General features: G+C 37.8%; 1 pseudogene; it reads right to left on the bottom strand.

Moving 5' to 3' along the window:
- Positions 1–9,256: 9,256 nt before the first annotated feature.
- LOC100685439 lies at positions 9,257–11,050 on the bottom strand (annotated as a pseudogene).
- Positions 11,051–21,493: the final 10,443 nt, after the last annotated feature.

Below are 21,493 nucleotides of genomic sequence, written 5' to 3'. Positions count from 1 at the left end.
TAGAGATCCTAAGTGTAAAGATTGATGAATTTTGACAAATGTTTGAATTTGTGCAATTCAAAACCCATTAAAGGTGAAGATCATCTTTCACACCTGAAAATTTTCTCATGCACATTCCCAGTGAATTGCTCTGACATCACAGGCAAACACTTAATTTTGCTTATTCTCAATCTTCATATAAATACAATCATTGTGTACTTTTTTGTGAGCATCTACTATTGCTCAGTATAACGTTTTTTTTTTTTTTTTCAGTATAACGTTTTTAAGACTAAAGTTATTTGCACATATGAGTAGTTTGTGCCGCTATTGCGATTGGTCTGTTGCAGGCATATTATTATAATTTGTGTATACATTCTCCTATGAAGTGCATATTGTCTTTCTCCAGTTTAGAGTTTGAATAAAGCTCTTGTAAATACTAACATTTAAGTATTTTTCTGGACATATATTTTCACTGCTCTTGTATAAAATATTTGGAATGGATGTTCTGAGTTATAGAGTAGATGTGTGCTCAACTTAAAAAGAAATGGCCAGTTTCCTATGTGGTTGTTAAAATCCCACTAATACTATTCTTGCAAATGTTTGGTGTGGCCATTCTTTTGAATTTTAGTCATTATATTGGGTATAAAGTGGCATCTGATTTTAATTTGCTTTTCCTTCATGACTAATGATGTCGAGCTCTTTCATGTGTAAACATTCTTATATTTTTCTTTGGGAAGTGTTTTTTTCAGGTCTTTATTTGTTGTTTAATTGGATTGCTTATCTTTTTATCACTACATTATACAGTTTTCTGAGTAGGTATATGTATTGCCAATACTTTTTCCCGGTTTCTAAGTTGGTTATTTTTGTAGGAATGTCTTTCGATAAGAAGTGTTTAAGTTTAATGAAATCTAATCTATCCCTTTTATTCTTTCTGGTTAGTGCTCTTAATATCCTAAGAAATCTTTGCCTATCACAATGTCATGAAATGTTTCTCTATGTTTGCTTTTAGAAGCTTTATAATTTTAGCTTTTTTTTAAATTGGAGTTCAATTTGCCAACATATAGCATAACACCCAGTGCTCATCCGTCAAGTGCCCCCTCAGTGCCCATCACCGAGTCTCCCCAACCCCCTGCCCACTTCCCCTTCCACTACCCTTTGTTCATTTCCCAGAGTTAGGAGTCTCTCATGTTCTGTCTCCCTCACTGATATTTTCACTCATTTCACCTGCACCCCGATGTTTCTAGCAGCAATGTCCACAATAGCCAAACTATGGAAGGAGCCTCGGTGTCCATCGAAAGATGAATGGATAAAGAAGCTGTGGTCTATGTATACAATGGAATATTACTCAGCCATTAGAAGCGACAATTACCCCCCATTTGCTTCAACGTGGATGGAACTGGAGGGTATTATGCTGAGTGAAATAAGTCAATCGGAGAAGGACAAACACTATATGGTCTCATTCATTTGGGGAATATAAAAAATAATTTTAGCTTTTAAATTTAGTTCTATAAAACATGTCTATTTTTGCTAAATGCTTTAGAGATCACCATTGAAATTTCCCTTTTAACATTCAATTGCTTCAGTATCATTTGTTGGATAGATGTTTGTTTTCCCATTGACATTTTTTGGCACCTCCTTTAAACAACTGTTGATCAGATGTAGATGGATCTATTATCTTTCATTGATCTCTTTGTCTTTATGTAAATGTCACACTCTATTGATTACTGTGGCTTTATAGTAGCTCTGAAATTAGCAAGCAGAAATTTCTCAACTTTATCTTCTTCCAAATCGTTTTTGCTACTTTAGGTTTTGTGTATTTCCCATCAATTTTAAAATTGGGCTCTTTGTTTATATTTTAAAATCTTGTTTTGATTCGATTTAACACGAATCTAGAGACCAAGTTAAGGATAAGAGATACATTTGAATAATTGGGTCTTTGGGTTTTTTAAAATATTTTTTTTATTTATTCATGAGAGACAGGCAGAGACACAGGCAGAGAGAGAAGCAGGCTCCATGCAGGGAGCCCAATGGGGGACTCCATCCCTGGGCTCCAAGGACCATGGCCTGGGCTGTAGGCAGGCGCTCAACCGCTGAGCCATGGGGCGTCCCTGAATAATTGGGTCTTCTTAAACTTAAGTTCCCTCAGTAATGTTTTTGTGGTTTTCAGACTAGTGCTATGTTTTGTTTAATTTTATTTTCTAATTGTTTATTGTTAGCATATAGACACCAGGTAGATATTTGCATTTTATCATTGTGTCCTTCAACCTTACTAAATTTGCTTATTAGATCTACTAGCTTTTTTTGTATATTCCTTTGGTTTTTCTACTTAAACAATCATATTATCTACCAATAAAGACATCTGTGTTTCCTCTAAACTTTAAGTCATTTGCTTGTGTTGTTTTTCCCTAATTGAATTTGCTAGAATCTCTAAAACAATATTGAATAAAAGTGGCAAGAGCAGAAATCCTTACCGTATTCCTGATATTAAGTGAGAGGAGTTCAATATTTCACAATTAGGTTTTGTGCTAACTATATGTTTCTCCTTCTTTTTTCTAGTTTGGTGAGAGTTTTTTTTTTATCATTAATGAGTGTTTAATTTTAATTCAAATACTTTTTCACATGTTAAGATGTCATATGGATTTTGTTCATTCTATTAATGTAATGTACTTGTACTGATTTTTTAAAATAATAAACCCACGTTTTGATACTGGGATAAACTTCATTATGTCTCCTCATTATACTTTTATATACTGTTGGATATAATTTCCTTGTACTTTGTTAAGGATTTTTCCAAATCTTTTCATGAGGGATAGTGGTCCATAGTTTTGTTTTGTTTTGTTTTGTTTTGTTTTCTTGGAATATATTTGACTAATTTTAGTATCAGGGTTTTTCTGGCCTTACAAAATGAGGTGGGGAGTGATCTTTCCTTTTCCATATTCTGATAAATTTGTCTAAGATTGGTATTATTGTTTTATCATTGGTTAGAATCTGTAAGCAAAAACGCCCTGACCTGGTGGGGAAAGTTCACATTTTTATTTTTAAAACAAATCTAGCCTTATTCATATGTCCTATTTATTTTATCAAATCTATCTTTTACCCAAAACTAATCATGGGGGTAACAGAAGGGTCATCTAGTGCTTATTTTAAGTCCTGTCATGTGGGTCTACAAGATGTTGAGGGGGGTACCATAAATTATTTAAGACATGGATAATCAACAGTTTTAATAAATATAAATATTAAGACTAATACATCTCAATGATGGTCTTCCATCACGATAATGCCAGGAAACAGTCTACTAATTCTGCCAATATGATCACAACATTAATTTAAGATGTTGCCTTGATACGTATCTTTCTGTTTTTAAATGCATATATAGAATCCAACTGGATTATCCTTGTTCTAATGATTAGTATTTTTCAATGGATTTTACTATATTATCTAAGTAATCAAACTTATTCATAATCATTTGTTCATAGTATTTCTTTATTATCTCTTACTGTCTGGAGGATCTATAGCAACATTCCCTTTTTCATTGCTGATATCGTTTGTGTTTTTTTTCTCCTTTTTTTTGGATCGATTTTGTTAGAGATTTTTTAGTTTTATTTATCTTTTCAAAAGACCAACTTTTGGATATATTAATTTTTTCCATCGTTCTTTATTTTACTGATTTTTGGTCTTATTATTATTTCCTTTTGGTTTGAATTATTCCTTTTCTTTTTTTTTAATGTTAGGCTTAGAATATTGATTTCAAATGTTTATAATATAAACATTTAAATCTATAAATTTCCATCAAATCATGACTTTCACTATTTTCCACTAATTCTGATAAATAGTATTCTCACATCACTCACTAAAAATATTTTCTAATTTTCTTGTGAACTTTAATTTGATCTACAGAGCCCTGAATCCCACCCACAGAGTTTCTGATTCAGTAGATAGGGTTGGAGTCAGAGAATTAGCATTTCCAACAAGTTCTCACATGATGCTGATACTGCTGCTTTGTGGACCAAAACTTGAGACACCACTGCTTTCAGGTTCTTAGTCTTAAGGTGTGGCCTTCCTGAGGTTTCTTCATTCTAGTAGTTTAAAAATCAAATTTCTCCCCAAACCTGGCTACTTCTAGCATCTCTGTTCTTTTCTCATCCTCCCAGCATTTCTTCTATGCTAGGCCTGTGGAGTCAAGCTTTGTACCCCTGCTTTGTGCTTAGCCAAAGTCGGAAATATGCAGCCCTCTGAGGCTCCTTTTCTATGCAAGTCTCTCATTCCTGCTACCTTGTGTCACAGAATATCAGCAGCCTCAGCAATTCCCAGATGGAACCCTGGTCTCTTTGTCCAGTGAGGCTTGGGGCCCCCTTCTTCCTGGTTCTCCACTTTGGGAAGTGCTGAGCCAGAAAACCAGGGTGAACAGGGTGAACGTGGGACTCAGCTTACCAGTTACCTTTCTTTCAGGAATTACAATCATATGCTTTGCTTTTCCAGAGCCTACAAAGAGTTGTTTCACATATTTGATCCTATTTGGTTGATTTTTTTATGCCAGGGCAGCAAATCTGATATCCATTCCTCTGCCATGGCCAGAACTAGTAGTATATATACATATACATCACTATTGCAACTCTTAATCCTCAACTAAGTGAAAAATATTTCGTGAAAGAGCTAGTTGCTTTTCCTCTCTCCTGTTCTCATTTTCCACTCTCCAATGCCTGCTCCAGTTATAAAACACAGCAAAATATTTAATATTTAGGACTCAATTAAATGGGACCATCAATGACTCAGAAATAACTCCCTAAATAACACATTGATTGAAACAAGATAAATGTCAGCAAACAACCTGATATAAAGAATCTATTTTTCAAGTATTCACTCATTTTTAGTTAATTAATTCAATTTATATTTATTGACCACTTACTTTTTGTCAAGCCCTGAGCTAAAGATTGGAGACTTAAACAGTGAATAAACAATTCTTTTTTACTATTTGCAAAGAGAAAAATATGAAACAAAAATCTCATGGTGAAAAAAAGAAGACTAACTGCCAAGAATTCTCTTTGGTTGGCATCTATCTTGATGAATGCCCCATGGTTTAAGATCCAGAGAACTGGATCATGTATTAGTTGTAGATATAATCAAATTCTAGGCAACTAATTTGTGATAATTGAACTCACCAGAGAATAAAGTACTTTAATCAGAATAGCAATTTCTTAAATTATACTACGATCTCTAACTACGGTGTCTGCTCTCACACCCTCAGGCCAAGACATTCTTTCATTGCACACAAGTCTATTATAATCAAGAATTGCTTTATGAGAAAGAAATCAGCACAAAGGCCATTCAGTGATAAGAATGGTTTTGGGCACCAGGTTCTGGTAATCTAATATTTCATCCTCACAGGAATAATAGCTAATATTTATTGAGTCATTACTTTTTCACAGCATTTTGAGGTGGCACATACCATTATAAATCCCTGTTTTACAAATAGAGACACTGAGGCAAAGAGAGTTTGAGTAACTAATACGTCGTAGTGGGATTTGAACATACGGAGTCTGGCTCAAGAGCTCAAATTCTCAACCCCTCAATTATAGGGGTTGAGATATAGTGCAGAGTCTATATCAAGTTCTGATACATTGATTCTTGGAAGGGGCAGTACTTGTACCGAAATTGTTTGGCAAGTCACTTCTTTCTCTCTACTTTCCTGTTTCAGTAGCTGGCTAACATCTCTTGACTAAGACATTGTGTCTTTAGGTATGATAATGAATTCAACTATGTTTCAGTGAAGTTTGTCAGATGGCCTTGAATAACTCTCCTTAATCCATTATTGTTAATTAGTAGTGAGATCTCAACCAGGAACACTCTTTTTAGTGTCTGCATTCAGAAATACCATATTTGGCTTTAGCATCTTTTAAATTGTAATCTATTGCCATGCATTTAATATGGTAAGGTGTTACATTAAAAAAAATTCATTGGATCTTCTTTCCTACTTCGTTGAGGATAAATTGACCATATAGCTGTGGATTCATTTCTGGGTTTTCAGTTCTGTTCTATTGATCTATGTGTCTGTTTGTGTGCCAGTATCATACTGTTTTGATTACTATAGCTTGTAATATAACTTGAAGTCCAGAATTGTGATGTCTCTAGCTTTGCATAGACATTTTTCCAAAGAAGATGCACAGACAGCAACAGACACACGAAAAGATGCTCAACAGTACTCATCATCAGGGAGATACAAATCAAAACTATAATGAAAAATCATCTCACGACCGTCAGAATGGCTCAAATTTACAAAACAAGAACAGGTGTTGGTGAGGATGCAGGGAAGAGGGACCCGTTGCACTGTTGGTGGGAATGCAAACGGGTGCAGCCACAGTGGGAAACAGTATGGAGGTTCTTCAAAAAGTTAAAAATAGAACTACAGAACTACCCTACAATCCAGGAACTGCACTACTAGGCATTTACTCAAAGAATACAAAAATACTAATTCAAAGGGATACATGCTCCCTGATGTTTATAGCAGCACTATCTACAATTCAGAAATTATGGGAACAGTTAAAGTGTCCATCCACTGATGAATGGATAAAGAAGAGGTGGTATATACATATAATTATATATAATATAGTATAATATATATAATATATAATATAATATAATGAAATATTAGTTATATAAAAGAATGAATTGTTGCCATTTACAATGACATTGATAGAGTTAGCATTATGCTAAGCAAAATAAGTCAGAAAAAGACAAATACTATATACTTTCACTCACATGTGGAACTTAAGAAACAAAACAAATGAGCAAAAGGGAAAAAAGGAGAGAGGGAGGCAAACCAAGAAACAGACTCTTGACAATAGAGAACAAACTGACAGCTACCAGAGGTGGGGAGGGATGGGTGAAATAGGTGATGGGAATTAAGGAGGGCACTTGCTGTGATGAGCACTGGGTGTCATGTGGGAGTGTTGAATCACTGTATTTTACACCTGAAACTAATATTACACTGTATGTTAACTAACTGGAATTTAAATAAAAGCTTTTTAAATGTTCAGATTTTCATGGGTTCTCTTGAAAAAAATCAGAAAACGTAGCAATAATGGACCCACATTCCACATAGTGGCAATCTGCTAGTGCTATCCAGGCCACTATATTCATTAGCATCGCCTACCTAACAACCTCCAGCATTTTCATTAGCAATCCTTGATAGTCAGTTTAATTGGAAGGAAAGCAAATTACTGCTATCATTTCATCAAATTGTATAGATGTCTAACTTATTATTTTTAATATTCATAAAGTTGTCTGTAATTGGAGTGTCTCATTTAAACATTTTAGTATTAAGTTACATTCACATGACAATCTGTAAGATCTAAACCACTAGATCGGGGTAGCAATAGAGTCACATTTTTGTATTTTTCCCATCAATCACTTGAGTAAATGTCCTATATTCATTAGGAAATCTAGCATCATTCTCTCTCCTTCACTTCCCTCCTCTTTATAAAAACAGAGCAGTTCTGCTAACAGAATACTGGGAAGGGAGTTTTGAAAATGTGAACAGTTTACTTGCACCTCTAGCTTTTTAGCTGTCCCCGTTTCTCTTGCTCTCACAGGATTTCAGGCTCAAAGAGTGGATCCCCAAAGTGAGATCTGCGCCCACTGCAAACAAGCTCAGATCCCTGAAAGTGCAGAAGAGTCAACTTTGAGAGTCCTACATTTCTTCCTAACCTACACTAACAAAGTTAGCAAGAATTTGAAAAGCTATGGCAGCTTTGCACTTTTCAGAATGAGCATTCCCTTTCCCTCACAAGGCTACATACGGGGGTTTCTGTGGTACCCTAGTGAGAAGGATACAACCTGCAAACTTCCTTACAGTTGGACTTGAATCACCCTCAGCAACTCTGCTATCCTTCAGTTAGAATGGCACTTTTATTCATTGAGAAGGAATGTAACACTGAACTTCAAAGAGAAAGTGTGGACTGAGACCCCTGAACTTCCTGGAAGGTTTCCAGATCCAGGTGCAAACCTACCCACCTCTTCTCCCAAAACACAAAGTGGTACACAAGAGGTAGTTGGTTTTTTGTTTGTTTGTTTGTTTTGTTTTTTCTCCCCTCAAAGGGCAAAAGGTACTGTGATGTTCTTCCTCAGAGAAAACTAGTCCAAGTTTATATGTTTTATGTTATTGTTATATTAGTCTAGTTGGACTGCATAACGAAATATCACAGGCTGGGTGGCTCAAGCAACAGAACTTCATTACTCTGAGCTCTGGAGGCCAGAAGTCCATACTCGATATTCTGGCAAATTCAGTTCTAGCCCTATTTGATTAGGGCCCCTCTCTAATGACTTCATTTAACCTCATTTAGATAATTCCCTAACCGCCCTATGTTTAAATAAAGTCAAATTAAGGAATAGAGCTTCAACATATTAATTTGGGGGGCACAATTCAATTCATAACAATTGCTGTTAGTGCTTTGATACATATGAAGCTAATTTGTTCTCCATATCATAAGGAAATATGGCTGGCAGTATGATGAATTAAACTTACATTCACACAATATTTAATAAGTTTTAAAAATAAAGCATTTCCAAATCTAATTAATAAAACATTTATTAAGTATCAGTTAAGAATGAATTTCCAAAGGCCATGTAAGTAATAATTCTAAACCGTTATTGTTGTAAGTGTGTATAAAATAGCAGTACTAGTACCTACTTCCCAGAGTTACTATTTCTCCTCAACTATCCTTAGTAGATTTAATTGCTTCCCTCTCACATCACCACTGTACTTTCTGCGTAGCCCATTTCAAGCAATGATATTTTATATTATAATTGTTTTTTCTAGTCTAATCAAACTATTTGAAAGCCAGAACTGTGCCTTCTCATCTTTAAATAGTAGGCTTTATATCAGTACCTGGCAATACTCTAGGTATCTATTGAATATTTATTGTATCAAATAACAAATTAGTTATTTGATATTTGATATTTGATATTTCAAGTCAATGTGTTTTTTTAAACATGAGCAGTATATGGTAAGAAATAATGATTAGCAAACTTAAAACTATGTTTGTATCTTTTTAACACTAATAAACTATTTTTAATCTGTTATTACATAACATTCTCTTCAAATTACCAAAAATCTATATTAATCTCTGACATGATGCATTTCAAAGGGGAAAACCAGATACAAGATCTTTATTTTGGGTATTAATAATATTCAAAGTAAACACCAGGGTCTTAGGCCAACAAATGATTATTCTTAATAAAACTTTTATTCCACTTACATGAGCTTAATACATGTATCTTTAACAATTATTCTTGGATTGTTCATGAAAATCTCATAAGGCATTAAACAAAGCTAGCCATCATCTCAAGTTATTTCCCTGTTAACTATTTTTACAGCACATGCATGTTAGGCAAGTATCAAACAAAAAAAAATCACAAAATCGAAAAAACAAACCAAAACAAACCAAACCAAAACAAAACAAAAAACCCTAAAAAAAAAAAAAAGTTAAATACACGGGATTTTTGTTTTGCTGCTCTGCTTGATATACATAAAGTAATGGATATCAAACAATTCATTTTTACTGCATCTTTACTTGTACATTTGTTCTTAGGTTGCCTAAAACATTTAAATACAAATAAAAGGTGTGTAGCAAAAATAATGAAATCAAACAGCAGGCAACTGTACAAATAATGGAATGTGAACTGTTTCTGCCCTTATCCAGGGTAAATTGGGTCACTACCAAAGGAACACTTCTGCAACTGTAGTCAAAGGTGTGCACATTGAGAATGAGTATTCCACAGATACTCATGGTTCACATGTAATATCTACGGGATACCCATTTCCACTACAGCCTTGTAAGCACTCCAGACCTTAAAGTACCCACAATAACTACACCTGTATCTGGAACCAATTATCCCTTTTATTCCCCACCAGGACAAACCAATACGTAGGCAGTTTTCTTTGCTTAGACATGGAAGCAGTTTTAACACTGGCGCTTGTGAAGCCACAATGTACCAAAAGTACCATACCAAACATTTATAACTAGTATAAAAATTCCACATCCCCATATTGGCCGCCTCAAGATGAAAATGGATAACTCCGTAAATGTTAACTGGCTCTACTCCCGTAATATTCAACATAAAAACCACATGGGGAAGTATAGAAATTCAAATAGAAGTAACATACACCTGTCATAAATCATAAACAAAAAACTATTTGTGGGACAGCATGAATGACAAATGGTCTACTGTGTAAATTTTAGAATGAAGCAGACAAAAGTTGGAAGGCCGGTTAATTTTCCCCTCCTTCTCCTGCTTCAGCTTTGTCTCCTTGAGTGTCCGATGTCCACAATGTCAAGTTGTCTCTCAGTAATTGCATTATCAGCGTGCTGTCTTCGTATGACTCTTTACTTAATGTATCAAGCTCAGCAATGGCTTCACCAAAAGCTGTCTTTGCAAGAGAGCAGGCTTTCTCCGGTGAGTTCAGAATTTTGTAATAGAGCACAGAGAAGTTAAAGGCCAGACCTCATCTGATAGGATGTGTTGGTTGCATGTCCTCTCTGCTGATTTCAAAAGCTTCTTGGTATGCTTGTTGTGACTGATCCACAATCCCTTTCCTGTCATCACCAGCAGCAACTTCGGCCAAGTAACGGTAGTAGTCTCCTTTCTTTTTTTTTTTTTTTTTTTTTCCCTTTCGTTTTCAAATAGAAGACTTTGCTCTCTGCTTGTGAAGCATTGGGGATCAAAAACTTTTCCAAAAGGGACATCATTGCAGAGATCTCTTAGATCGGTCTCAATGTTCTCTCTGGATTCTTGAGCCATCTGCTGTTTTTCCTCAGCACCTTCTGTCTTTTGCTCAATTCTTGAGACGACCCTCCAAGATGACCTAGGGGCTCCTACAACATTTTTATAAGCAACTGAGAGAAGATTCCTCTCCTCATTGGGTAATCCAGCTCCTTGCTCAGTTACAGACTTCATGCAGGCTGCTATGTCATCATATCGCTCAGCCTGCTCGGCCAGTTTGGCCTTCTGCACCAGCTCATTTTTATCCATGATTGGATGTTCTGTGTCCGGAGTGGGTGGCAGTGGACAGGGGCCACAAATGATTATTCTTTGTAACATTTTTTAAATGCTCTGAATTGAAGAATATTCAAATTATTTCCCTCTGTACAAATGCTTACTCATCTTTAATATTTACTTTTTTAAAAAAGATTTTATTTATTTATTCATGAGAGACATAGAGGGAGAAGCAGGCTGCATTCAGGGAGCCTGATACGGGACTCGATCCCGGGTCTCCAGGATCACACCCTGGGCTGAAGGCAGATGCTTAACGCTGAGCCACCCAGGCATCCCATCTTCAATATTTACTGATAATATCTATAATCTAGTCAGACCTAAAGACTGACCACCAACTTTAATTCCTTACAAGTAATAATTTTAGCAATTTCATGTGTAAGTAGTCAAAAAGGTCGGAAAAGAAAATGTGATCCTAATTCTGTGTAGGAACAATCCATTCCAGAATAATAATTTCAACCTGAATCATACATACTCAAAGTGGCAGGAGCTGCAGGGAATCGAGCTAACATTTATTGGCCACGTATTATGTGCTTGGATGGTTTATGTTACCCGTTGTCATTTTCATAACAATCCTATTAGGTGTGGATTCTATCCATTTGAGGTTAGTTAGGAAAATGAAGTTCAGAGAGCTTAAATAACTCAATGCCCCAATGTCACCCAACCAGTAAATAACAGAGGCCAACTTCGAATTCACATAGGTTTGATTCCAGAACTCATAATCTAAGTCAGTGGAAATGATATTATATGGCAGCAGTTCTTTCTCTTTGGAACATTTGGGTTTTTCTTAAGGGAAGGGAGTATTAACTAGGAGTTTTCGTTACCAAGTTCTGAGCACCTACTGTTATATTTTAAAATTTACATCAATCATGAAATAGGACATATCCAATAGCCTTTGCCTTTACTCAGCCTCTCTCCCTTGGAAGTCTGTACCACGATCCTGAAGTGTTTTATCCCCACTTAGCTCATACACAGAAAATGTCTTTTGTTTTGGTCATCTTATTGGTAGCAATATATTGTAAAACTATTTACCAAATGTCGAATTGTGCATCATTTAATTGTCCTCAACTCCATATCCTTCTGTACTTCCTTCTGTGGCAACAGGGTTGGAAGCCTGCAAAACTATATTTTAGAGACACTTTGCCAAGCTAGAGGTGTTATGTGCCAACCTTTCTGAAATTCCAACATTGAGAAATATTAGCAGAGGTTTAAAAAGCAGGAGGAGCCCAGAGACTTGCAAATCCTGGCCCAGCCCTGTTGGAGAACCCACTTCGGGGCTTTTGAAAGGAGCTGCCCTGCAGTTCTTGGGTCACCTGGGTGCCTTGTCAGTTAAGCCTCCAACGCTTGATTTCAGCTCAGGTCATGACCTCAGGGTCATGAGCTCAAGCCCCATGTTAGGCTCTGCACTGAGCATGGAGCCTGCTTAAGATTCTCTGTCTCTCCTTTGTCCCTAACCTGCACCCTCCTACCCTGGGCCCCCTCTCAAGTAGTGTGAGTGCTCTCTCTAAAAAAAAAAAAAAAAAAAAGAAGAAGAAGAAGAAGAAGAAGAAGAAGAAGAAGAAGAAGAAGAAGAAGAAGAAGAAGAAGAAGAAGAAGAAGAAGAAAGGAACAGCCCTCCTTCTAACAGGCGTGGAAGGTCACAGAAGTTTCTCCAGCAGCTAAGAAGCCATTGCTGGCTCTTGGGTTCCAGCACAAATATGGCAGCAGTTTCCTGATATTCTGCTTCCTATTCTTTCCTTTTTTTAAATTTTATTTTTGACTATCATAAATAAATAAAAATTAAAAAAAAATAAAATAAAATAAATTTTATTTTATTTTTATTGGTGTTCAATTTGCCAACATATAGCATAACACCCAGTGCTCATCCCATCATAGTGCCCCCCTTAGTGCAGTCACCCAGTCACCCCCACCCCCCGCCCACCTTGCTTTCTGCCACCCCCTGTTCGTTTCCCAGAGTTAGGAGTCTCTCATGGTCTGTCTCCCTCACTGATATTTCCCACTCATTTTCTCTCCTTTCCCCTTTATTCCCTTTCACTATTTTTTATATTCTCCAAATGAATGAGACCATATAATGTTTTTCTCCGACTGACTTATTTCACTCAGCATAATACCCTCCAGGTCCATCCACGTCGAAGCAAATGGTGGGTATTTGTCGTTTCTAATGGCTGAGGAATATTCCATTGTATACATAGACCACAGCTTCTTTATCCATTCATCTTTCGATTCTCCATTCTTTCCAACATCTTCATAACCAGTTCTCTGCATCAAACTTTGCTTGGCTTGAACTACCTAAAGTGTTACTTAATGTCCTAATTAGAAACATATGATATTACCTTTTCTTTCCCGGTCTATCCCATATTTGCTAAAGGAGAGTTATGAATTTTAAAATCATTAGTCTTTGACACATTAAATTGAAAGACTAAATTTCTAGTACACACATCATAGGTCTTCATAAGAATTACTTTTTTTTTTAATTGTACTAGTGCTTCATCAGTTCATGAAAATTCTTGTCACTGGATCAAAAATATTTTCTTTCTTTATAAAACTGTGAAACAGAGGACATTTAGGCCTGTGAAATTTGAACCCACGTTATTTAAATACTTGCAGATAAACTGAGCATATACAGCTATATTACTTTAAAAGAATCCTGCATCTGGAGAATTGTCTTTCAAGTGTACTACTGTGTGAAGTGTGACGTTTCAAAATTATTTTCTCCTGCACTCAGAATCTTCTTAGCAGAAAAATGAGTCCTGGCATGGATGAAGTCTAAGGTCTGTTTTCATCTCTTGATTTTTATTTGTTCTATTTTATTTGTTAATTGCAAAGCTGTATCTGAGTTATTAATGTGGCCCACAAGTTCTCTTCTTGGTTCTCCTCTATGCTAACACAAGTGCGTAAGCAAGTGTATTTATCTCTGAGTCTCACGTTCTTCATTTACACGACAAGAGATTTGAAATTGATGGTGTCTATGTTTCTTGCCTTCTCTAAAATCATCTTTGATGCCAGTTTAACTGTTCTTTGTTTTGAGCACTAGTTCAATTGGTTTATCACATGGCTCAAAACTTGGTTTCCTTATTCATAAAATTGAAATAATAGGTTCCTTTTTACTGACCATATTATAATCAAATGAGGTATCAAACATAAAAGTGATTTGTGCAGAGCACTAGAACATAATATTATGATTCTATTATTTAGTATAGCAGGTGAATGTGTATCTGAGGGTGTTTATACATTGACACGCACCCATCTAATTTTATTAAAGTATCTGTGTTTCACAACACTTTCTTTGAAGTTGAGCAGCTTCTAGTAGCAGCCACCCTTCTATGGGTTTGTCACTTTATCTCATTAGAGTTAATAAAAGCTGAGGCTACTAAGTGAAGAAATTTGGCCTTTTATTTAGGACACAGGTATCTGGCCAACACCCAACTAGTCAGCTATTCAAATACTGTTTGTTTAATTAAAAGCTTAGAGCCGCCTATTGAAGCTGGGTGACTAATTAGACACCCTATTATATACCAAAGTTACAAGTGCCGTTCTAAGCTTTTCTGGAGAACCCTAGAGTTGGAATGGAATCTCTGCTTCTGGGCTTTTCCTAAACTGTACAAGATAGTTATTTCTTCCATGCTCAAAACCTTTTACATAGGTTATTTCACAACCCATGACATCCGTTATTTAAAAGATTTAAAAGATTCTGTGAGGGATCCCTGGGTGGCGCAGCGGTTTGGCGCCTGCCTTTGGCCCAGGGCGCGATCCTGGAGACCCAGGATCGAATCCCACATCGGGCTCTCGGTGCATGGAGCCTGCTTCTCCCTCTGCCTGTGTCTCTGCCTCTCTCTCTCTCTCTGTGTGTGACTATCATAAATAAATAAAAATTAAAAAAAAAAAAATAAATAAAAGATTCTGTGAGAGGTCACATCCATTCCAACTTTTAGACATGGTTTCTATTACCATGAACTAACTTAGGACAGGAAAGAATTTCAGAAAACAGATATTGGAGTAATAATAATTATATTAATAATAGTGGCCTTGGAGTTTAGTTTAACTACTTATTCTCTATGACCTTTGGAGGTTTTTCTACCTTCTGCTATCAACAGCTCTGTACTACTGAGTAGTACCCTTTTGCCATGTCTTAATTGTCTGAAGATCCTCATTTCACTTCTGATTTTACTCTTCAGGCCAATTTTAATTATTTCTCTGTCTTCAGTTGTCCAAACAAAATAGGCTCTGTATCTTACTATTTTTCTATTAGTTGAGAATGGGGTTTTGAGTAAATCAGATAACTGATTACAACAAGCCATATAGTATGTTATTTCCTCACAGATGATCAAATAAGTGGTGATAAATTAGCTCAGACTCAAGTGTCTGTGCATAGTACAAGATCTAGAATCTCAGCTGTGGTGAGGTTTTAATGCAGGCCCTGGGTAAAACTGGAAAACTCTTACTAGTACAGGTGTGTGTGATAATTATACCAGCAAGGCAAAATAATCATTAAAATGTGAAGAGTAAATTTCTGATAATAAGAATACAACACATTGCCACAAAACAATATTTTCAAAAAAAAAAAACCCTTTTAAAGTTACATCTAATGGAATATGAAAGTACATTATTATCATTTTTTTTTAAATTTTGGAGATCAAAAAACTGAGGCTTAGGTTAGGTAATTTATCTGAGAGCTTTACCAGAAAATGGGAGAGCTATGATATGGATCCCTATTTATGTAGCTTCAAAACTCATTATTTTAATCCTTATATCTATCATCTTTTTAATGAAGTCATATGGGCTAAAGCTAAAAGAGAAGTTCATAGAATAACAAAAAGCCTCGAATGTAGTTATGAGAAGTAAAGTGAGGGCAGTGGAGACAGACAGGGGGTATTAGAAAAAGGGAGTCAAGAGGTACAAACTTCCAGTTACAAGATGAGTAAGTTCTGGGGACAGGAAGTACAGCATGATGACTCTAGTCAACATGGTTCTAAGAAATACATATGAGTTTTTAAGGGAGTAGCTCCTAAGGGCTCTCATCACAAGGAAAAATATTCATTTTCCTTTTTTTGTTTTCTCTTTTCATTGTGTCTATATGAGATGATGAATGGCAAGTAAAGTTATTAAGGTAATTATTTCACAATATCTGTGGTAAGTGAAATCCTTATGCTGTCCACCTTAAACTTGCACAATGATGCATGGCAATTATATCTCGATACAACTGGGGGAAAATTCAATTAAAAAAACACCCCCCTTTTTTTTTTAAGTGAGTACATATCTTTTATTATTTTATTTTTTATTTTTTTAAAGACTTTATTTATTCATGAGACACACACAGAGAGACAGAGAGAGAGAGAGAGAGAGAGAGAGAGAGGCAGAGACACAGGCAGAGGGAGAAGCAGGCTCCATGCAGGGAGCCCGATGTGGGACTCGATCCCAGGACTCCAGGATCAAGCCATGGGCTGAAGGCGGCGCTAAACCGCTGAGCCACCCGGGCTGCCCAGTAAATATCTTTTAATAAATTATTAAACAGTATACAAAATAAAGCTTCCCTCAGAATTATAGATACATGAAATTTGAAATAGGTAAGAATAAATAAAAACAAAATGGGAGAAGGAGGAAATTTATTTCAAATTAGGATGTGGATTACTTGGGAACATTGTAAATATTATTTTTCAACGTGTTTATTTTAAATCAAATTTAGACATTCAATAGTTTAAAAATAAGGGATTCAACCTTTTTAGTTTCTCAGGATGAGTCTCGGTGAGACCGGCTTGATTTTTAAGACCCTGTGATTTTAGATGGAAAATTTTCTACAAAGAAGGATCCAATGGCCAACATACTAATAATGGTGATTCTAGGGGCTGTCCTCAAAAATGCTCAGTCCTTTCAGCAGACATTCACTTTTTAACCATAACTCATACCTCTGAGCAAATGCATTTTATTCACTGAAATTTGGCATTTGATAAAATGTACAGATCTTCCTGAATGTGCCAATGGCTGTGGCTTAGGTAGCTCTGTCTCCAACTCTTAAGTCCATCAGTTTATAAAAAGAGATGTGAAGGGGACAAGTCTGACTCTTTTTTTTAAAGTTGGGGTTCGATTTGCCAATATGTAGCATAACACCAAGTGCTCATCCAGTCAAGTGCCCCCCATCAGTGTCCATCACTCAGTCACCCCCACCCCCCGCCCACCTCCCCTTCCACTACCTCCCCTTCCACTACCCCTTGTTCATTTCCCAAAGTTAGGAGTCTCATGGTCTGTCTCCCTCACTGATATTTCCCACTCATTTTCTCTCCTTTCCCCTTTATTCCCTTTCACTATTTTTTATATTCCCCAAATGAATGAGACCATATAATGTTTGTCCTTCTCCAATTGACTTATTTCACTAAGCATAATACCCTCCAGGTCCATCCACGTTGAAGCAGATGGTGGGTATTTGTCGTTTCTAATGGCTGAGTATATCCCATTGTATACATAAAACACATCTTCTTTATCCACTCATCTTTCGATGGACACCGAGGCTCCTTCCACAGTTTGGCTACTGTGGCCATTGCTGCTATCAACATTGGGGTGCAGGTGTCACTGCATCTGTATCTTTGGGGTAAATCCCCAGCAGTGCAATTGCTGGGTCGTAGGGCAGGTCTATTTTTCACTCTTTGAGGAACCTCCACACAGTTTTCCAGGGTGGTTGCACCAGTTCACATTCCTACCAAAAACCTTTCTTATACAAAGAGAGGCTGGAGGGATCCCTAGGTGGCGCAGCGGGTTAGCGCCTGCCTTTGGCCCAGGGCGCGATCCTGGAGACCCAGGATCGAATCCCACGTCGGGCTCCCGGTGCATGGAGCCTGCTTCTCCCTCTGCCTATGTCTCTGCCTCTCTCTCTCTCTCTCTCTGTGACTATCATAAATAAAAAAAAAATAAAAAGACAGAGGCTGGATCCATGAATAAACTAGAACAAGAATTGATACACTTATTTGTTTCTTTTCTGTTTCAAAACAGGAGTTTCCATCTGCAGATATGCTCTCACCCTGTTTAGCTATTGATATCAACTCCACCACAGATTACATAATCCCCCTTTGATTGGAGATTATTCATTCATTCTTTCATTAAGCACAATGCACCATCTTCCATGTTGATTTTTCATACCTTAATCTAAATGTGTAAGGAAATAGACATCTATTTATTTTGGCTGAGCTTCATATTCATAGATGAGTGAGAGGACATTTTAACTATTCTCTACCATCAAAAATCATTTTTACACATTATATCTTTTTTTTTTTTTTTTTTTTTATCTGAGAGAAAGAGAGCCCAGAAGCAGGGAGAGAGGCAGAGGGAGAGAAGCAGTCTCCCCACAGAGCAGGGAGCCCAACTCAGTTAATCCTAGGACCTCGGGATCATGACCTGAGCCAAAGGCAGATGCTTAACCAACCGAGCCACCCAGGCGGCTCTATACATTATATCTTTTAAGAAAGGTAGAGATTGTATAGATAAGTACCCATCTGTCTTCTATGGGTAGAAGACTTCCTACTAGTTCAGAAAAAAACTGATGCAAGCTCAGTGTTATTAAAAGTATAATTTTCAAAAAACTGAAATGTATGAATCTCATAGAAATACATGGTGGGCAAGTGTCAAAGATTTAACTTTTTAATGAGGGTTCTAGTAGAACAGCAAAGCTGGTCCAAAGGTAGATAGGAAAGACTGCTATATATAGTTAGTGAACTAAAGAAAGAATGTTGAAATAAAAATGGGTTGAGTATAAAAGTAGTTGATATCCTACAGGGCAATAAAACCCTAACCTTTTGTGTGCTCTTTCTACCAGACAAAATCATTTGTAATACTTTCTGAACAAAATTTACAATTTACCTTTTTTTAAAAAAATAATTTAACATCTGATTTCAGAGTTTGGGCCGAATCAACAGTAAATGGTGTGTTAAAATATGCATCATTCCAGAGAATTGGGTAATCTTTGGGAGGATCTACTAGACAATGCTCCAGTATATCATTGAAAAGACAATGCATTCATTAGTTTGCCTTACTTTCAAGTTGAGGTAATTTTTCATACCATTTTTTTTTGTATATCTTTTTATTGGAGTTTGACTTGCCAACATAGAGTATAACACCCAGTGCTCATCCCATCAAGTGCCCCCCTCAGTGCCCGTCACCTTTTCATACCATTCTTTACCCTGTACAAGAAATAGTACTTTGTCTAATACTATGTGTCAACACCTTGTATGCAATATTTTATTTAGTTCCCATGAATATCAATAAGCATAGGCTTTATTTGAAACTCTGATTATTTCCTTGGAAAATAATTTTACAAAAAAAAAACTTGGATAGAGCAGTTTTGCTATTTTGAAGATTACTGATATTTAGAGCCAAATTAATTTCTACAAGGGATATCTACACTACTCATGTAGAGAAGTCTACTCAGACAATCATACTGATGGAGTTGGGTATCATCATTTTAAAAATCATGCAATTTGGTAGATGCAAAATAAAACCTCATTTCAATTCACCTATATAACATCTGGTTAGTTAGAAAGTTCCTATTTTAAAACATGGTTTTATTATTTTCTTTTAAAATTGCTTTTTGCTTATTTTTCTTTTTAGATACTAGTGCCCATGTTTTCTATTCCTTTCAGCTTTTAATATCTAAGAGACATTAACTCTGTGTTTTATTCTTACACATCAAAGCGTTTGTCTTGAATAATATCAATAGAATATTTTATGTGAGGAATAATAACATCCTAAATGAGATTCATCTGTGCTAACTTGAAACTCAACGTAAGATTATGCTAATAAAGATGTAACGCTGTTTCCTCTTGTTCCATTAAAGCTCTTAATGAAAAATGTTTTATATGAAAACTATATATACACTTAATAGGGTGGAGAACCGAAACTACAGGGAACAGGGATATTTGTAAATGCAAAATTCTTTGTAAATTGACTGCAATCATTATATTAATAAGTAAAGAGTATGGCTTTAGGGATTATATTTTCAGCAATTTAGAGTAACTGGAAAATCTCTCATAATAGTTTAAATCATTGTTTTTGTGACATGCTGGTAATATAAACTGAAAACTGAAACCAAAGTATACCCAAGATTATTTATGTTGTATGTAATGTGTATGTTAAATATATACACACACACATATATATATATAACAAGAATATATCATCACTGCTTTTGGTATTTTAAAGGTTTTCTCTGGTAACACTACTATAGATCCATTTAAAAGATGGGTATATTTTCTTAAATTAAAAAAAGGTCATTGAATTAAGGGCATTGTCTAGTGTAATGTTTTCTAATTTCTAACACCTTGGGATTTGAATATATTTATGAACTCATAAACAATACATCACAAATTTAAAATAAGATAAGGTCATGTTAAGTCCATCTATGTCTGTATACATGTAGAAATGCACACATATAGAATGTGGAGAACTAGGGAGCCATTATGGTGGTAAATATTGGGAAAAATGATTTTTTAGAGCTCCATAGAACCTTGCCTACATCAATGCACATGGAGATCATCGACACCTTTAGGACCACTTTCTTGTTCGCTGTTGCTGGGGTGAGAGAAAGTCTCCTGACCTCGGTGGAGGTGCAGGGTCCGCCAGCCTGAGCGTGGGTGCGCGGGAACCCACAGGCCGCAGATTTCCTCCGCGGGGCCCGGGGCTGGGGGGGGGGGGGGGTGGGGGGGGAAGGGGGGAGGGGGCGGTGAGGGGGGTGAGGGGGGTGAGGAGGCCGGGACAAATCCTAGACAAAAAACGTGCTCCTCGGAAAATTCTGCGCCTCCCCCCACCCCGGACCCGGGCCGCTGCTCCCCCCCGCCGCTCCCCCACCCCCTTCCCCCCTCCGCCCCCCTTCCCCCTCCCCCCGCAGGGGTGCGCGGGTCGTGGGTCGGAGCCCGCGTGGGGCCGGGGGCGCCCGCTGTCGCCCCCCGACCTTCCCCGCGCGCTTCGCCTTCGCCCGGGCCCCGGGCGCGTCCTCCCCACTGGACGGGGGTGCGGGGGGGCGGGGGGCAAACGGGAGCAAACGGTCGGCGCGTCCTCCCGCAGACGGGGCGGGCGCCTCGGGGGTCGGGCCCCAGGCCCTGCCGGGACCTCCCGCCCCCGCCGCCCCCTCCACTTCCGGACACCAACTTGGGGAGGGCGGGGGCGGGGGGGGGCGGGGCGACCCCGGGGCTCCGCGTTCCACGGGACCTGGAGTGGCGGCTCCGGCTTCCCCCCGGGCCTCGGCCCCGCCCCGCCCGTCTCTCCTCGGCCGCGACCCGCTCGTTCCGCCCGAGCCGCGGGCTGGGAGGGGGGGTGGCTCCGGCCCACCCGGGTCCGGGGCTCGGTTCCCGGGACGGACGGGGGCGCTCGGCGGGGGTCGGGGCGTCCGCTGGTGGCCCCGGAACCCGGCAGGGGCCCCGCCCCCCCGCCCTTCCCGCTCCCGGACGCCGCCCGGAGGTCGAGGCTGGGCGGCCGCCCGAGGCGC

Source organism: Canis lupus, chromosome 15 (genome assembly GCF_011100685.1).
Source record: "Canis lupus familiaris isolate Mischka breed German Shepherd chromosome 15, alternate assembly UU_Cfam_GSD_1.0, whole genome shotgun sequence".
Classification (NCBI taxonomy): domain Eukaryota; kingdom Metazoa; phylum Chordata; class Mammalia; order Carnivora; family Canidae; genus Canis; species Canis lupus.
This window is presented reverse-complemented; position numbering and strand designations above follow the sequence as displayed.